Consider the following 13,904-nt stretch of genomic DNA (forward strand, 5'->3'; position numbering starts at 1 on the left):
CTCCAGAATTTTTGCTCAGCAAGGGATATGAAAAGGCTAAAGAAACCATCAAACAATGGGTGATAGAGTGACAGCTAGACCTAGCTAGTGCCCCAGCTTTTATTGTTAATGACTCCAACAGATACTTGGCATCACCTACTTAGCAAAACTAGAAGTTCCTGAACACTGGAGACCCTTTACTTTGGCATGATGCCATGCCATTCCCTCAGTTGTCCTTAAAGGCCGATACAAGATCACCTATTATACCCCTGTGACTCTGGCTAAATTGACTGGTTTGTCCTTGATATTTATACAATAGAGGTGAAATAAGGTTTTATACATTCTGCTCTTCTTCTTTTGGTTTTTCTCATCCCTCCCCTAGCAACTGTCTCCCTGCCTTCTCCTTTAAAAATATCCATGTCATGCTTGAAAAAACTAGTGTCACAAAGAGGGAATCTTTGCAACTGAAATTGCATACTGACTAATTATCTTACAGTCATTTTGTTTCACCAGACAAGTCTAAATGGAATGGAATAACATTTTGAGTTTTACCACTGTGATATATGATTCTGCTGGTATGGCATTGTGTATTTTCCCATTGTGCATTTGACAAAATTGCCAAGAAACATTTAGAGTGCTAGCTATGCGTAATTTGCTTTTTGACAATACAATTAAGGGGAAAACACCATGATTAATCTCAGAAATAAATACCGGGATGTGCAGGCTTAGCTCAATATAACTCCATAATTATTATTTTTCATTCAGGCTTTCCTTTCTGTTTATAAAACTTACATAACACTCCTTACTATACAGTGGTTCCAGGGTGGGCCAAAACATACACTGCAACATAATACAATGAATAAAGTACACAACTAATCAGTATAAACAAATTCCATATATACTGCGTTTCTGCTATTTTGTACTACTATACAGGGTCTGTCACATTAAAATGACTAACAAAAAAGGCTAGTTTTTCACCTGATACTGAAAGCTGATCAGTGATATCAGTCTGACCTCTAAGAAGAGTGTTCCTCAGTTTAGGTACCCAGCCCCCAAAGAAGTTCCTATCATATTAGGCTGGTATTTGCATTCCACAAGGACTCTTTGTACAGATCTCAATTCATGGGCAAAATGAATATAGGGAGAGTTGTCCCTTTGTCTTGCCAAGTTCTAAGTCATGAGAGAATTTATACATCAAAGCCAGGACTGAGAATTGAGAATGGCAATAAACCATAACAAAGTGAGGGTCTTTATGGATCAGTGCTATATGGTCTCATAAACTGAACCCATCAATACGCATGTGGCTGCCTTCATGCCAAAGTTTCAGATTCTACAGTATCTTCAAGGACAGCCCATAGTGAGCACTTACAGCCATCTAACCAAGGCATGGATTCCTGAAACCAGGCTGTTTCTGTCCTGGAATGCTCTGCTGAACCAACTACAACTAGAAAAGGGCACTCTGTACCACTATAGCAACCTGGACCTCCAGTTACAAGGGAAAATCAAGGGAAATAATGCAGCTTTTTAGGGGAGCACCTACAGCCAAGATTACACATTTACCCTGTTAGACAAGAATTATTGCCAATTGTCATTTTCCAACACATCAAACCCTTACTGAGTGAATTGAAAGTTGCCATACTAATGCAACACTGCCAACAAAAAGTCTGAGAATATTAAGTGATTACCTCATAAAATGGAAATTGAAACCTACATGGAAAAATCAAGTAATGAATGTTGTTGGTTCAGGCATACCTCAGTTAACAAAGTCACTGACTGTGAAGCTTCTTTTACAAAATCTTTTTACAGCTGTCAGCTCCCTTATTCTCCTCTGTCTAGCTGGAAATATTTTAGCAGCATCAGCATTGGGAGGATGAAGGTGGGCTGGAGAAACACCAGGAGGAAGCAGCACATTGCAGTAAACCATGTAATACAGCTTAAGGGGAAACTCTGCTCTAGTTCATCCTACTGTAGCTGTGTGTGCCTGCCTGGGTCAGGCAAGGTAATCCACAGATAAGCCTGCCTCACCAGTTACCTCGAACATGTTAGAAAATCAAAGATTTTAAGTTTAGTCACCAAAACTGAAATCTTAACAAACATGGAGGCTGGTGAAAGGAAAGGTTATCCCTGGATGCATTTTGGAAGGCTTCAAGTGGCCTCTAAAAAATTCAAAATGCTTACCTAATTATTTTGTTGTTGTGTACCTTCAAGTTGTTTTCAACTTATGGCAACCCTAAACTGAACCTATCATGGGGTTTTCTAAGGGTGAGAGTATGTGACTTGCCACGGGTACCCAATGGGTTTCTATGGTCAAGCAGGGCACTGAACTCTGGTCTCCAGAGTCATAGTTGAACCACTATGCCACACTGGCTCCTACTTATTTATTTATTTATTCATTCAATTTAGACCTTGATTTTATCCCAGAAAAGGATCCAAGGAGGCTGACAAAATTTAAAACAGAAGTTGGCTAAAATGTACATAAACTAAATAAGGTCTTAACCTGCTGGCAGAAAGAGAGCAGGGAGGGGGCTAAGCACACCTCCCATGGGTATTCCCCAGTATAGGAAAAGCCACTTAGAAGGCTCTCTCCCATGTCCTCACCAAATAAGTGTGTGATGGTGGTGTGACTGAGAGAAAGCCCTCCTTGACCTGGTTGTTTCATTTCACATGTGCATACTGTTCATTTTCAATAAAAAAATTTTTGCTGAAACATCTTGAACTGCTCCTGTTTTGGGGGACATATTATCCTTTTCATGTTATTTCTGCCTCTGGTACTAAATTTTCTGGTAAGAAGCCAGGAACATATTAACTTTGTTAATTGAGGCATGTCTATATTGCACATAATTCTGAAACCACTATTGTAATAAATGATTCAACAAATTCAGCAACAGCTCACAATCCTGGTGGCTATGAATAAGCTTAAAAGGCCATTTAAGAATCACTGTAATACAGTGAACAGTAATGAACCTCAAATCCACACTGCTGGGAAGTTCACTGGGAGACTGTGGACCAGTCATTTACACTCTAACATACATGGCATAGTTGTTGTGTGGATAAATTGAGGGAAAGAGAAGCATGCAAATTCCTCTGAGGCCTCTGGATAGAAGTTGAGATAGTAAATGCATCTACAAAATGGTGCCATGTCTAACTATCATGTAAAGCCCTATCCATTTCCTTGAGGAAATCAAAACTCAGTTGCTTTTTAAAACTGAACACTGAGTGCATTGAAATAGCCAAATCAAGCTGAGGGAGAGCATATAAGATGAATATTTACTAGGAAGTAACTCTGTGGGACTTAAGGGCTATAAGATACACTTTGCATGCATTAAGTTTGAGTTGCTGTAATGTTAACTTTGTACTCATAGCACACATCTGACCTGTACTGACCCAGTGATCATCATCTTATAATATTGCTATGTTGAAAGTTGCTTTTTCAGAATCACCTCATTTCATTGCTCCAAAAATGCATGTTGGCGAAAAGTTTCTGATTATGACTATGGCTAGAGGTTGTCTTATATTGTAAGAATAATGTCCTTGCTCCCAGCTTCCTTGAATAGGCAAGCAGTGTAAATTCCAATAATGAGAAGTGGGCCGATCCATTTTCTTATTTATATTAGTGTTTCAAGCTTTAATCAGTTGATGAGAACTAATGCTTTGATTCCAGACTAAAATTTGTCTGCTGATAAATTTGCCAGGCCCAGAACTGTCACCTGGTAGCAACCATTCTGCCAAGACAAAACAGAGAAGAAAATGGAAAACTGGGTTACTTCATCAGCAAGATCAGCTTTAGTTGGGCCTTCCTTCTCCCCACAAACTGTTTCCAGTCCATTCACCCATGATAAGACATACTATGGGCCTGTACAGACAGGCCAAAATAAGGCTGCTTCGGGTCACTTTGGAGGTATGCTGTTTAAATGATGCATGTGTCCTAAGAGGCCAGAAGCTGCACCAAAGCCATGCTCCAGTCCTAAGGACTGAAGTGCAGCTTTGGCGCAGCTTCTGGCCTCTTAAGATGCATGTGTCATTTAAATAGCATACCTCCAAAGTGACCCGAAGCAGCTTTATTTTGACCTGTCTGTACAGGCCCTATGTAACTGAATTAGGATGCGAGTTTCTTTGGTTTCCTCCTCTCTTTTCATCTCCCCCCCCCCCCCCGCGCTTCCTATTCTGTCATTTATATTGTAAGCCTGAAAGTATAGGCAATCTTGTCTTCGATAATATTATATATGACATCCTGGAAGGCTTTTTGTCTGAAGAGCAAGATATAAATGTTTTAAATAAGCAATAAACACACAGATAAAGTCTATGGAACATCAGCCCTGAAAAAGCTACCTAAGGGGCGAATCAGACCGGCAGAAGGTGAAACAGAAGCCAGATTGGAACCGCAGCAACTCAGTCTGACTTGAACCCACCCCAAAAAGGAGTGTCAAAAAGCTGGCTCCCCCTAAGACTCCCGCTTCCCACAAAAATAAATAATCCTGAACCAAACAAGGAGCCCAGAACATGTTACAGTATTTAGAGAAAAGATAATCAAGTGCAGGTATAGCATTCACAAAAAATACAGTGCCATCTGATGTAAGGAAGACAACTTCCAATACTCTTTAATGATTTTGTCTACAACAATAACCAGTGATTTCTGTCATAAACTATCATTAGTCCCTGGAGCATAAAGCAAGATAAAAGAGAGGTTAATGTCTAAGTGAACACATTAAATCCTATGTGCCCTTTGCATGCAAAGAATAAAATAGTGGCCTGGTTCATTTTAAGTTGCATTTGACACTTATCAGGCGCCCATGAACTTGCTTTGCAATGCCATAAGCAATACAAGTGTGCCAGTTGATGCCTTTGACATGCAGGTGAAAGTCTCTGCACCACATTAACTTCGTAATTTCAGAAAATTAGCAAGATTCCAATTTGCATAAATCTTCCCCATTTGGTAGCTGTTTTGTTCTAACTGAATGCTCCCAAGGCACGATGAATATCAAGTAGGATTTTCATTTCAACTACTAGATTTGTAAAATAAAGATTATTAAATGTTTTTAATATTTTAGTCACAATGCGCCTAAAAGTTCATTTCTGATCCAACATTTTTATTGCAACACTTTGCCTGCCTCCCCCATTTTAGCAGTGTGTACTGCATAGTCACCTCTTTGCAAAGAAAAATGCTTGTGCTTTTTTTCAACACGTTGCTCCGAAGGTAAGAAATTCCTCTCCCCAACCCCGACTGCCTCCCAGTATCAATCAGCTCTCTGTGAGGGAGAAATTACCTGCTTCGGAGGACAATCTATAAGCTGTTTGGAAAGTTTTGTATGTACATGTCTCTCAGCACCCATAATATGAGCAGCAGATGAGGGAGGAAGTTCTTGAAGTCCTTTCAAAGGGGTCTATAATTGCCAAACCTCTTCCTACAGATGGAGGAAGGGCACCCAGTGGGCAGTCTGATCAGCTGGATCAGGGGTAAGAATCATGGTGCTTTCCAGATATTGCATATTCAAGAAATGCAAGACCTATCAGCCCTAGCCAGCAATGCTGGGAGTTTCAGTTCACAACATCTGGAGGCTGCATGATTCCCACTACTGACCCACATAAATGATGCTTGAGCTCTACAGCAGCCAAATGATACCAAGATTGAAGGGCAGGGTTTTGTTTTTTGTTTTTGTTTTACCTGGTAATTGACTTGTTGCCTTTCTTCTCCTTCAAAACCTTCCTGAGACATAGTCTGGTGAGGGACAAATAAACAAACATAACCAGATGTGGCCTGTGAAATCTCCCAGTCAATACCCACCCATTATGGTGAAGTTATGTATTAAAACCTTGGATGGAAACCGTGGCACTCGTTTTAATTAAACTAAGACTGCACCCATACTGCAGAAATAATCCATAAAGTTATGGAAATCCAGGACTTGTAGTTCTGTGAGATAATTATCCGTCTCTGTTATAGAGACCTCTGTTATAGAGACCGTCTCTGTATAGAGACCTCTGTAGCACAGCAAGCTACAAATCCCAGAATTCCATAGCACTGAGCCGTGGCAGTTGAAGTGGTGTCAAACTGGATTATTTCTGCAATGCAGATGCAGCCTAAGAGTGCAGTCCTCCAATGAAGCCTACTCTTGAACAGGGATGCACTAGACTGACTGTTTAAATTGGAGAACTGCTCTATTTGTTACTAGCTACAGTTCCAGTCATTTGCATTGTGGTGAGTGTCCACATTTTTGTTTTCAGGAGGCATTTAGAACAGTGCAGAGCATTTTGTAATGACTGTTCTAGTTAGCATTTGGCCTTGATGAAGGGCTTACACTCAGAACATTTCAGAAAACAGCTACTGTTAATTGTTTCCAAAGTAGTGCTTGTTTAGCTTGTTGCAGGAAAAAAAACAATAGTCCTGTGACCCTTTAAGCACCAACAAATGTATTGTGGCATAGGCTTCTGTGGACAAGAGTCCACTTCATCAGACATCTAAAGGGTTATCCTAATTTGACACATATATATGCACATGGGGACACTTTGGGAAAATAGCACAAGCACTGATGTTAGACTATTAAATGCTAAAATTACAAAATGTTATAATTGCATTAAAGATTAAAAGTATTTTTAAATTACTCTATGTAAGTCTACTATAAACCTAAACCTTTAGCATGTATTACCCACATTTTGTTTTCCTCTTACCTACAAAAAGACTTTAGCAGGCTTTCAGAAACTTACTGGGGCCGACTTTCAATGCTGCGTGGTGCATTCTTAAGATCTGTATGTAGTGTTTTTGGGAATTTTAATGTTTTTAATGTTTAATTAAAAACTTTACAAATTGTTCAATTTTTAATTTATATTTTAATTGAATGTTTTGCATAATTTTAATCTGTATTATTCCAAAAATGCTGTTAGTTGCATTCAGTCTCACTGTTGAGATAAAGGTGAGATATATATCAATAAAATAATTAAATAATATTAACAACAACAACAACAACAACAAACCTTAAATCTGTTTTGTCCTCAAGGTGCTATACCACCCATGAGTATTCATACTCATCAAGAATCATGATACTGTATCTGAACTTTATTTTAAGAGTTGCACTTCCATATAGATAAACTGATTCTGTAAAGATATGTTTCCAGCAACTATTGTAGTGTGTGTGGGTGCGTGTGTGTGTGTATATATATATATATATACACACACACATCTGTCAGAAGGCCACAGTTCATCCTTTATCACAAAACTAGGCACCTGTGGCCCTTCCAATGTTTTGGGTGATTGCCCCTAGCCAACATAGTCAGAGGTGGATTATGTCAGCTGCAATCCAAAAACATGTGGAAGATGACAGTTCTCTATCACTGCTTTAGCTTATCTTGGGCTGCATCCACACTGCTTTAACTGCTATGGCTCAATGCTATGGAATCCTGGATCTGTAGTTTGTTGTGGCACCAGAGCTCTCCAACAGAGAAGGCTACACATCTCACAAAACCACACATCCCAGGATTCAACTGCACTGAGCCATGGCTGTTAAAGTGGTGTCCAACTGGATTGTTTTTGCAGTATGGATGGAAGTTTACTTTCCAATTCTCAGTTTTTAACGATTCAGTCTTACACCTTTACTTGGAAACAAGTTCTATTGAGTACAATGAGGCTTACTCACAAGTTAATATGAATGGGACTGTAGCCCAATCACAATATATATATATATATATATATATATATATATATATATAGTGGGGTGAGCAAAATGATTCATTACTATTCAGTGTTATTTATTAATTATATTTTATTCATTGCTAATTAGTAGAACTGAATGTAAAGAGTCAGTGTGGGTAGTGGTTTAAGTGTTGGGATAGAGAGCATGGTTCCATTCACAGCTCTGCCATGAAACCCACTGGGTGACCTTTGGCAAGTCACATGCTCTCAGTCTCAGGGGAAGGCAAAGGCAAACCTCCTCTGAATAAATCTTGCCATGAAAACCCTGTGGTAGGTTCACTTTAGGGTTACCATAAGTCAGAAATGACTTGATACAACAACAACAACTTAATGGATTCCCAGTGATTGGGTGGCATATAAATAAATCCTATTATTATTATTATTATTATTATCATTATGTTAAATGCATTCATTAACATCTACACCGGCAATTATTTACAAATAATTTTTAATTGAGTTTACCGATATGTAGCCAATTTTTATGTATGTTTAACTCTTACAAAAAATATTAAAAACCCACCATCAACAAAACAAAACAACAACAACAACCCAGTGACACTTGACTTTTTAATCAATCTAAGTACAAAGGATGACCTCTTTCATAGATAATTTCCATGGTTTAAAAAAATATGTTGAAACATTCTCAACCTAACAGTTCTTTTGCCAGTCTATCAGAGGTTTTTTTGGCACTATATAATACAATTACTATTTACTCTTAAATTCTAGATCCTTCAAAATCTACCTCCTTTTTCTAGGCTCCATTGCAGTTATTTTTGACTGTATGTACACTCCCTCATAAGTATGCATATTTAGCAGTATGTTATGTTTTAATACTAAAAAAAGAACACCTGACCTATTTAGCAATCCTCCCTCATCTTATAGTCATAGTGAGTAAGTGGGAACATATTTAAAAAGGTAACAGAAGGTTGCTAACACAGATGGACTAGTAGATAAGGCTAACCATTGTTTAAAACAAATTTGAGTTACTGATTTCTCTAACCATCACATAACAGAATACAAGGGAAATAAATATCAGGAAATCATTTTACGCTGGGTGTTTATCCTTATGTTATACATTAAAATCACATGCTGAGTTCTGTAAGGCAAGATAAAACTTCTGTTTAGTACTGAAATTATTTTCTTTTACAGTGAAGCACCACGGCTGCAATCATATACCCACTTACTTCAAATAAACACACTTCCAAATGAACAAACGCAAGATTTAACTGAAAAACAAGTGCCTAATTTCAGCAGAAACATGAAAAGCCATTCAACTTATTAGATGCATTATGTATTATGTCTCCATCCAGTCGCTTGCTTCAATATTGCAAACTGTTGTTCTTGCATGCCTTCAGGTTATTTCCAACTTACAACGACTCTAAGGCAAATGTCTCATAGGTTTCTTGGCAGGATTTGTTTAGAGGAGGTTTGCCTTTGGCTTTCTCTGTGGCTGAAAGAGTGTGACTTGCCCAAGGTCACCCAGAGGATTTTCATGGCTGATAGGGAATTCAAATATTGGACACCAGAATCATAGCCCAACACTCAAACCACAACACCACACTCCCTTTACTAAATCTGTCAATTTTAATTAGCATATGAAATCACAATCTCAGTAACACAGCTTATCTATTCTACTTAATTTCAAATAATACAAACCTATATGTTTGTGCTTATATATTCTCCTACTTTTTGATGAAGTGGACTATAACTGAAATGAACCAACTTTTATTATGCTGTAATAAATGTGTGCGTGCGCGTGTGTTTTAAGTACCACAAGGTGCATAGACATTACCACAACCCATTTCTGGGACCACTCTGTTGAAAGCATTTTTAGCAAACTGCCACTGGGTTTCCATTTTGACAGATAAACTTTGGCCATTTTGCTAACAGCTAAATTAGATTTCCATTTTGAACTGGATTTCAGTTTTGGCATTCGGCCCATCATCTGGTGAATGAAATTCATTTGGAAAATGGGTTGGCTAATGAAATCAAAAATCCAAAGTAACCTGTTACTTACATCTGTTGAGGCAGAAACTAAAGTCTAAATCCAATATGGTCAAAGCAGTCATTTGCCTGGGCAATGGGCCATTCTTTCCACAACCCTCATCGAGTCCTACACACAACCAGACAAACCATGATAAGTCCCTAATTATTCTCACATTAACAAAAAAACCCTTCATTTTTATGTTACCTGCTAGTCTCATGGGAGGAGCACACAATCCTTTGCAAGAAAAATGTGTACAGAACAATACATTTTAGATTGAAGATGTAGCAAAAGTAAGCCATCTCCTTTTTAAAATGTTCCTCCCAAAACACAATGCAAATAAAATATGCATCCTGTAGATGCTAACTTTCAGCTTAGCAGGATTTAAAACTCCATGATGAACGTTTCTTGTATCTACTTGCAGTGAGGTTATTGAAAATAGAGTGAACAGAAAGAGATGATAGGGTGCCATGTAAAGTGAAAGGAAGAAAACATCAGTGATGGGGGTAGAAACTGAAGAGGAGCATAGAGGAGTGTGGAGGAGTTAGAACAAGAGGGCACAGAGCAACAGATGGTAAAGACTTGAAAGAACTGTAACACAGAGTGACAGCTATCCAACAGATGATCATCAAAAGTGGTTGGGGTTGGGTTTATTTTTATTTTCACATTCTTTACATTTATTTCTTGTTACTGGAAGTTTGTTGAAAACTAAAATTGATTGCTGTTGTTGTGCCTTCAAGTCATTTCTAACTTATGGCAACCCAAAGGTGATCCTATGACAGGGTTTTCTTGACAAGTTTCTTCAGAGAGGATTTCCCATTGCCATCCATCCTCTGTGGCTGAGTGTGACTTGCAAAGGCAGCTGCAAACAAAAGCTACTGTCATCTCTGTCCCCTATTTCCAGACAGAGCATGACACTCAGATGGTCCATGCCACAAGGAGGGGGAAAGGCAACCATCTGAGCATTCAAGACCAAAACCCAGTACTCCATGCAGACTGGGAAGAGATGGCAGCGAACAACTCTGTTCCTTGTCACTATCACTTCCTCACTCACCTGAGGAACTGTAAATACTGTGTAGGTGGCAGCAGCAGGCCCAGTCCTGACCACACCATCACCCTCCACCCACCCCAAAGAGAGAGGAAGGTATAGGCCAGTGATGGTGAACCTTTTTAGAGGCCGAGTGCCCAAACTGCAACCCAAAAACCACTTATTTATTGCAAAGTGCCATATCCCTCTGGCTTTCTAGTAACAAACTCTGGCAAACTCTGTGCTGGGGTGATGGCACATGTGCCCACAGAGAGGGCTCTGAGTGCCACCTCTGGCATGCGTACCATAGGTTCGCCATCACTGGTATAGGCAAATTTGTGTCCTGGTACATCTTGCCTGCCTGTCTGCCTCCTTTAGACACGGAGAGGATGAAGTAGAGAAGACGAGGTTGCAAAGGGTCCACCTCTTCAGTTGGAATACCCTATTCTAAGCAGTAGTTGTTGGCTGCTGGCACAGATACCTCATTCCATGGAATTAGGGCTCTGGTGGCATCACGTAATTTATATACAGTATGTGTATATTTAAGCAGCATGTCAAGGAAAAAAACAAAACTAACTTAGTCCTTTCCTGATGTGCTTTCTCTGTGCACGTGTGACCTAGTATTCACTGATAGCATTGAGTCTGAAGGTGGTTTTTAGATGAGGCCTTTACCATACTTGTAACTGGAAGGCACTCTGTTGAAGTTCACCTGTCTTTTCTCCTTAATCAATTTTCTAAGGTTTTAAAAAAAGTCAATTGATGGAACAAGGATAGTGATGAAGAATCGAGGATGATGCCATGACAAAAAGCTTTATCCCAAACCACACTGAGTCTGAGCTGCAGTTTGTGTTGCAGTAGGGCTCATATGACACAATGAGCCCTTTCAAACTACGCAGTGTTACTGCTATGATTCCACTTTCACTGCCATGGCTAAATCCAACAGATTCCTGGGACTTATAGTATGGTCAAGGACAACATAATTCTAACTGAGAATTCTTAGTCAAAGCTGCAAATGAGGAGGGCCAACTGTATAAGTTGGAACCACTGCAGTTAAAAATGGGATCACAATGTAATACGAAAGGGCCACAGGTATGGGGATGCTGAGCACACTTAGGAGAAATGTGTTTCCCTAGCTTTCTACTTGAGAGCCACCATGGCATTGTGGTTTGACTGTTGGATGATGGCTCTGGAGACCAGGGTTTGAATCACCGCTTGGCCATGAAACCTTGGGCAAGTCTCACTTTCTCAGCCTCAGAGGATGGCAATGGCAAACCCGCTATGAAGAAACTTGCCAAGAAAACCCGACGATAGGTTCACCTTTTGTTGTTGTTTCTAATAGCTCGCTTCTTGTTTTCTGGAAGTCATGACTAAGGTGCAGTACAGGCTGGCACTTTGTGCCAGCTTGATCACGCAGACTAGGGTTGCGCGAGGACTAAGCATTTACGTGCTCAGCAACCCTACTGCGCGCCCTGGGTGCCATCTTGGCACAGCCCCGTACAGATGGTGTGCGCCATGACGACGCCCATTGTGTGCAGCACTTACACGGCGGTGAGCATGAAGGGCGTCATAAGTCCGTGTTGCGGCCCTTATGGCGCCTCTTTTAGGGCACAAGCCCTTTCAAGGGCGGCACAGATGTTAAGCGCCCCTGAGTCACTCTTCCTCGTTGTTGTTAGCTGCCCTAGAGTCAATCCCAACCCATGGCAACCCTATGGATGACACATCTCCAATATCTTTCACTACTAAGCAGTGTTGCCAACAAACTCCAACTCCCAGGATTCCATAGCCTGGAAGCCAGGGCAGTTAAAGCGGTGCCAAACAGGGTTATGGCTCCAGTGTGGATGCCACCTAGGTCAATTTAGGGACCTGTTTTGAGGCCAGCCAGGGAGCCCAGGGCCTCCTTGAAACTACAAGTCCCAGAATCCCACAGGAGGAAGCCAGGGCAGATAAAGAGGGTGTAAAGTGATGGTAGTGATGTCTGTGTACCTGGCAATGGGGGGAATGGAGACAGAGGAGGAGGAGCTGGAGAGCAACCTCCTCATCCCTCTCCCAGGCCCCCATCTCTATCCTCTCCATGACCAGAGCCCCTCTGCTCTCTCCCCTTGAAGCCCAGCCAAGGCGAGGAGCCACAGCCACCATCCCAGTCCCCTTCTCAGTTCAATTATATTGTCGCTTCGGCCGCCATTTTGTGGCTGAGTCTCCCTCAAAGTCTCTCTCTATCTCTCTGTGTGTGTCTCTCTGCGCGCACGAACCCGCCTCCGCCACCTACCATGGCTGCCCCTCTCCGTCCTCCTCCTCCTCCTTTATTCCCTTCTCCAGCAGCAGCAGCAGCAGCAGCAGTGGAGGCTCTCCCCTCCCCGAACCAAAAAGGGGAAGGGACGCAGAGAAAAAAGGAGGGCCCACACTGATGTCCCTTTCAGTAAGAGATTTTTGGACTTCAACTCCCAGAAGCCTCAGCCATGTGGGCCAATAGTCTGGGATTCTGGGAGATGGAGTCCAAAAGCGCTTAATAACGGGCACAGTTTGGGGACCACTGTTATAATATCCATTGTTCAGCAGTGGTCCCTAAATTGTGCCCTTTAAGTAAGAGACTTTGGACTTCAACTCCCAGAAGCCTCAGCCATGTGGGCCAATAGCGTGGGATTCTGGGAGATGGAGTCCAAGAGCGCTTAATAAAGGGCACAGTTTGGGAACCACTGTTATAATATCAAGGGTTCAGCAGTGGTCCCCAAACTGTGCCCTTTAAGTAAGAGACTTTGGACTTCATCTCCCAGAAGCCTCAGCCATGTGGGCCAATAGTCTGGGATTCTGGGAGATGAAGTCCAAAACCCTTAATAAAGGGCACAGTTTGGTGACCACTGTTAGAATATCAAGGGTTCAGCAGTGGTCCCCAAACTGTGCCCTTTAAGTAAGAGATTGTTGGACTCCAGCTCCTAGAAGCCTCAGCCACGTTGGCCAGTAGCGTGGGATTCTGGGAGATGAAGTCCAAAAGCGCTTACTAAAGGGCACAGTTTGGGGACCACTGTTATAATATCAATTGTTCAGCAGTGGTCCCTAAACTGTGCCCTTTAAGTAAGAGACTTTGGACTTCATTTCCCAGAAGCCTCAGCCATGTGGGCCAATAGTTGGGGATTCTGGGAGCTGAAGTCCAGAAGCCCTTCAAGGGCACAGTGTGGGGACCACTAGCCTAGGGCCAGTGGTGGTTGTGATGGGGCCTTTCATGGAATGAGGTAGTG

At 41.2% G+C, this 13,904-nt stretch overlaps 1 protein-coding gene across 1 annotated transcript in view; it reads right to left on the reverse strand.

Annotated features, from left to right (window-relative positions):
- Positions 1-13,002, reverse strand: part of BTBD3 (BTB domain containing 3) — a 38,969-nt gene extending 25,967 nt beyond the window's left edge. Inside the window, exon 1 of the mRNA XM_089519256.1 lies at positions 12,938-13,002. The gene's annotated coding sequence lies outside the window, so the exon portion shown is untranslated. The remainder of the gene's footprint in view (positions 1-12,937) is intronic.
- Between the last annotated feature and the right edge of the window lie 902 nt (positions 13,003-13,904).

The sequence above is a fragment of the Sceloporus occidentalis genome, unplaced genomic scaffold (assembly GCF_023333645.1).
Source record: "Sceloporus occidentalis isolate IW3139 unplaced genomic scaffold, rSceOcc1.0.p SCAF_4, whole genome shotgun sequence".
In the NCBI taxonomy this organism is placed as follows: Eukaryota; Metazoa; Chordata; class Lepidosauria; order Squamata; family Phrynosomatidae; genus Sceloporus; species Sceloporus occidentalis.